Source organism: Vulpes vulpes, chromosome 8, assembly GCF_048418805.1.
Source record: "Vulpes vulpes isolate BD-2025 chromosome 8, VulVul3, whole genome shotgun sequence".
NCBI lineage: Eukaryota > Metazoa > Chordata > Mammalia > Carnivora > Canidae > Vulpes > Vulpes vulpes.
Genome location: NC_132787.1, coordinates 46,548,961 through 46,555,085, shown reverse-complemented (window position 1 = coordinate 46,555,085; position 6,125 = coordinate 46,548,961).

Here is a 6,125-nt window from a genome sequence, read left to right as displayed (position 1 = left end):
CGAAGCGGTTCTGTGAAAACCTTGTGGAAGTGCCAGGATTCTCCTCAAGTGTATCTGAAAATACAGACATTGCAAACGTCCTTGTTCAATGAGAGTGTAGCTCGGTCCTAGCTCCCATCAAAGTGTCTAGCAGACATCTGCCTGCAAAGCATACACACTTCCGAGAGTTGAGCTTATGGACTGTCCCTCCCACATCCTGCCTGGAGGTACACCGCGCTCCTAACAGGCCTAGCCCTGATGGTTGCCTGAAGTGTTGTGAGAGCTAAGTGGAAAGTCCCGGCCAACAAGACTAGTGCATCCGAGCTCAATCCAGCGATTTCCTAGTTTTTCCCGTGCGAACCAGGTGCTACATCCTAAGTGCCATACGAGAGAAGCTAGCTGAACGCCTTGTCCAAAAGCAACTTACTTCGGAGAGTTGAGCTCACCCTCAGTCCCTCACAGTTGCACACTGCCTGCAGAAAGAGTTTCCAACATCTGCACCACAGCCGTTTGTCAGAGGCTTGTGAGACGCAAGTGGAATAAGCAGACCTGGATGGTGTCTCCAGCTGCAGTGGAGTGGTATTCTGGGTACCTCCTGGCTTAGAGTACTGCTACGTTCTCAGTGCCCTAAGAACGCAGCTGGTTGAAAGCTGGCTTGCAGGCATGCTTCCTTCTACGAGCTGAGGTTAGGGCAGGACCCTCCCGCATCCTGACTGCCCGTAGACATAGTACCCAGCATCCTAATGTTATTCGCCCTAGGAGGTTTTGTGCATAGCATGTGGAAGTGACAGGATTCTCCTCAAGTGTATCTGAAAATACAGACATTGCAAACGTCCTTGTACAATGAGAGTGTAGCTCGGTCCTAGCTCCCATCAAAGTGTCTAGCAGACATCTGCCTGCAAAGCATACACACTTCCGAGAGTTGAGCTTATGGACTGTCCCTCCCACATCCTGCCTGCAGGTACACCGCGCTCCTAACAGGCCTAGCCCTGATGGTTGCCTGAAGTGCTGTGAGAGCTAAGTGGAAAGTCCCGGCCAACAAGACTAGTGCATCCGAGCTCAATCCAGCGATTTCCTAGTTTTTCCCGTGCGAACCAGGTGCTACATCCTAAGTGCCATACGAGAGAAGCTAGCTGAACGCCTTGTCCAAAAGCAACTTACTTCGGAGAGTTGAGCTCACCCTCAGTCCCTCACAGTTGCACACTGCCTGCAGAAAGAGTTTCCAACATCTGCACCACAGCCGTTTGTCAGAGGCTTGTGAGACGCAAGTGGAATAAGCAGACCTGGATGGTGTCTCCAGCTGCAGTGGAGTGGTATTCTGGGTACCTCCTGGCTTAGAGTACTGCTACGTTCTCAGTGCCCTAAGAACGCAGCTGGTTGAAAGCTGGCTTGTAGGCATGCTTCCTTCTACGAGCTGAGGTCAGGGCAGGACCCTCCCGCATCCTGACTGCCCGTAGACATAGTACCCAGCATCCTAATGTTATTCGCCCTAGGAGTTTTTGTGCATAGCATGTGGAAGTGCCAGGATTCTCCTCAAGTGTATCTGAAAATACAGACATTGCAAACGTCCTTGTTCAATGAGAGTGTAGCTCGGTCTGAGCTCCCATCAAAGTGTCTAGCAGACATCTGCCTGCAAAGCATACACACTTCCGAGAGTTGAGCTTATGGACTGTCCCTCCCACATCCTGCCTGCAGGTACACCGCGCTCCTAACAGGCCTAGCCCTGATGGTTGCCTGAAGTGTTGTGAGAGCTAAGTGGAAAGTCCCGGCCAACAAGACTAGTGCATCCGAGCTCAATCCAGCGATTTCCTAGTTTTTCCCATGCGAACCAGGTGCTACATCCTAAGTGCCATACGAGAGAAGCTAGCTGAACGCCTTGTCCAAAAGCAACTTACTTCGGAGAGTTGAGCTCACCCTCAGTCCCTCGCAGTTGCACACTGCCTGTAGAAAGAGTTTCCAACATCTGCACCACAGCCGTTTGTCAGAGGCTTGTGAGACGCAAGTGGAATAAGCAGACCTGGATGGTGTCTCCAGCTGCAGTGGAGTGGTATTCTGGGTACCTCCTGGCTTAGAACACTGTTACGTTCTCAGTGCCCGAGGAACGCAGCTAGTTGAAAGCTGGCTTGTAGGCGTGCTTCCTGTGCGAACTGACGTCAGGGCAGGATCCTCCCGCATCCTGACTGCCCGTAGACGTAGGTCCCAGCATCCTTATGTTAGGTGCCGAAGCGGTTCTGTGAAAACCTTGTGGAAGTGCCAGGATTCTCCTCAAGTGTATCTGAAAATACAGACATTGCAAACGTCCTTGTTCAATGAGAGTGTAGCTCGGTCCTAGCTCCCATCAAAGTGTCTAGCAGACATCTGCCTGCAAAGCATACACACTTCCGAGAGTTGAGCTTATGGACTGTCCCTCCCACATCCTGCCTGCAGGTACACCGCGCTCCTAACAGGCCTAGCCCTGATGGTTGCCTGAAGTGTTGTGAGAGCTAAGTGGAAAGTCCCGGCCAACAAGACTAGTGCATCCGAGCTCAATCCAGCGATTTCCTAGTTTTTCCCGTGCGAACCAGGTGCTACATCCTAAGTGCCATACGAGAGAAGCTAGCTGAACGCCTTGTCCAAAAGCAACTTACTTCGGAGAGTTGAGCTCACCCTCAGTCCCTCACAGTTGCACACTGCCTGCAGAAAGAGTTTCCAACATCTGCACCACAGCCGTTTGTCAGAGGCTTGTGAGACGCAAGTGGAATAAGCAGACCTGGATGGTGTCTCCAGCTGCAGTGGAGTGGTATTCTGGGTACCTCCTGGCTTAGAGTACTGCTACGTTCTCAGTGCCCTAAGAACGCAGCTGGTTGAAAGCTGGCTTGCAGGCATGCTTCCTTCTACGAGCTGAGGTCAGGGCAGGACCCTCCCGCATCCTGACTGCCTGTAGACATAGTACCCAGCATCCTAATGTTATTCGCCCTAGGAGGTTTTGTGCATAGCATGTGGAAGTGACAGGATTCTCCTCAAGTGTATCTGAAAATACAGACATTGCAAACGTCCTTGTTCAATGAGAGTGTAGCTAGGTCCTAGCTCCCATCAAAGTGTCTAGCAGACATCTGCCTGCAAAGCATACACACTTCCGAGAGTTGAGCTTATGGACTGTCCCTCCCACATCCTGCCTGCAGGTACACCGCGCTCCTAACAGGCCTAGCCCTGATTGTTGCCTGAAGTGTTGTGAGAGCTAAGTGGAAAGTCCCGGCCAACAAGACTAGTGCATCCGAGCTCAATCCAGCGATTTCCTAGTTTTTCCCGTGCGAACCAGGTGCTACATCCTAAGTGCCATACGAGAGAAGCTAGCTGAACGCCTTGTCCAAAAGCAACTTACTTCGGAGAGTTGAGCTCACCCTCAGTCCCTCACAGTTGCACACTGCCTGCAGAAAGAGTTTCCAACATCTGCACCACAGCCGTTTGTCAGAGGCTTGTGAGACGCAAGTGGAATAAGCAGACCTGGATGGTGTCTCCAGCTGCAGTGGAGTGGTATTCTGGGTACCTCCTGGCTTAGAGTACTGCTACCTTCTCACTGCCCTAAGAACGCAGCTGGTTGAAAGCTGGCTTGTAGGCATGCTTCCTTCTACGAGCTGAGGTCAGGGCAGGACCCTCCCGCATCCTGACTGCCCGTAGACATAGTACCCAGCATCCTAATGTTAGGTGCCGAAGAGGTTCTGTGAAAACCTTGTGGAAGTGCCAGGATTCTCCTCAAGTGTATCTGATCTCAATACAGACACTGCAAACGTCCTTGTACAATGAGAGTGTAGCTAGGTCCTAGCTCCCATCAAAGTGTCTAGCAGACAACTGCCTGCAAAGCATACACATTTCCGAGAGTTGAGCTTATGGACTGTCCCTCCCACATCCTGCCTGCAGGTACACCGCGCTCCTAACAGGCCTAGCCCTGATGGTTGCCTGAAGTGTTGTGAGAGCTAAGTGGAAAGTCCCGGCCAACAAGACTAGTGCATCCGAGCTCAATCCAGCGATTTCCTAGTTTTTCCCGTGCGATCCAGGTGCTACATCCTAAGTGCCATACGAGAGAAGCTAGCTGAACGCCTTGTCCAAAAGCAACTTACTTCGGAGAGTTGAGCTCACCCTCAGTCCCTCACAGTTGCACACTGCCTGCAGAAAGAGTTTCCAACATCTGCACCACAGCCGTTTGTCAGAGGCTTGTGAGACGCAAGTGGAATAAGCAGACCTGGATGGTGTCTCCAGCTGCAGTGGAGTGGTATTCTGGGTACCTCCTGGCTTAGAGTACTGCTACGTTCTCAGTGCCCTAAGAACGCAGCTGGTTGAAAGCTGGCTTGCAGGCATGCTTCCTTCTACGAGCTGAGGTCAGGGCAGGACCCTCCCGCATCCTGACTGCCCGTAGACATAGTACCCAGCATCCTAATGTTATTCGCCCTAGGAGGTTTTGTGCATAGCATGTGGAAGTGACAGGATTCTCCTCAAGTGTATCTGAAAATACAGACATTGCAAACGTCCTTGTACAATGAGAGTGTAGCTAGGTCCTAGCTCCCATCAAAGTGTCTAGCAGACAACTGCCTGCAAAGCATACACATTTCCGAGAGTTGAGCTTATGGACTGTCCCTCCCACATCCTGCCTGCAGGTACACCGCGCTCCTAACAGGCCTAGCCCTGATGGTTGCCTGAAGTGTTGTGAGAGCTAAGTGGAAAGTCCCGGCCAACAAGACTAGTGCATCCGAGCTCAATCCAGCGATTTCCTAGTTTTTCCCGTGCGATCCAGGTGCTACATCCTAAGTGCCATACGAGAGAAGCTAGCTGAACGCCTTGTCCAAAAGCAACTTACTTCGGAGAGTTGAGCTCACCCTCATTCCCTCACAGTTGCACACTGCCTGCAGAAAGAGTTTCCAACATCTGCACCACAGCCGTTTGTCAGAGGCTTGTGAGACGCAAGTGGAATAAGCAGACCTGGATGGTGTCTCCAGCTGCCGTGGAGTGGTATTCTGGGTACCTCCTGGCTTAGAGTACTGCTACGTTCTCAGAGCCCTAAGAACGCAGCTGGTTGAAAGCTGGCTTGTAGGCATGCTTCCTTCTACGAGCTGAGGTCAGGGCAGGACCCTCCCGCATCCTGACTGCCCGTAGACATAGTACCCAGCATCCTAATGTTATTCGCCCTAGGAGTTTTTGTGCATAGCATGTGGAAGTGACAGGATTCTCCTCAAGTGTATCTGAAAATACAGACATTGCAAACGTCCTTGTTCAATGAGAGTGTAGCTAGGTCCTAGCTCCCATCAAAGTGTCTAGCAGACATCTGCCTGCAAAGCATACACACTTCCGAGAGTTGAGCTTATGGACTGTCCCTCCCACATCCTGCCTGCAGGTACACCGCGCTCCTAACAGGCCTAGCCCTGATGGTTGCCTGAAGTGTTGTGAGAGCTAAGTGGAAAGTCCCGGCCAACAAGACTAGTGCATCCGAGCTCAATCCAGCGATTTCCTAGTTTTTCCCATGCCACCCAGGTGCTACATCCTAAGTGCCATACGAGAGAAGCTAGCTGAACGCCTTGTCCAAAAGCAACTTACTTCGGAGAGTTGAGCTCACCCTCAGTCCCTCGCAGTTGCACACTGCCTGTAGAAAGAGTTTCCAACATCTGCACCACAGCCGTTTGTCAGAGGCTTGTGAGACGCAAGTGGAATAAGCAGACCTGGATGGTGTCTCCAGCTGCAGTGGAGTGGTATTCTGGGTACCTCCTGGCTTAGAACACTGTTACGTTCTCAGTGCCCGAGGAACGCAGCTAGTTGAAAGCTGGCTTGTAGGCGTGCTTCCTTGTGCGAACTGACGTCAGGGCAGGATCCTCCCGCATCCTGACTGCCCGTTGACGTAGGTCCCAGCATCTTTATGTTAGGTGCCGAAGCGGTTCTGTGAAAACCTTGTGGAAGTGCCAGGATTCTCCTCAAGTGTATCTGAAAATACAGACATTGCAAACGTCCTTCTTCAATGAGAGTGTAGCTAGGTCCTAGCTCCCATCAAAGTGTCTAGCAGTCATCTGCCTGCAAAGCATACACACTTCCGAGAGTTGAGCTTATGGACTGTCCCTCCCACATCCTGCCTGCAGGTACACCGCGCTCCTAACAGGCCTAGCCCTGATGGTTGCCTGAAGTGT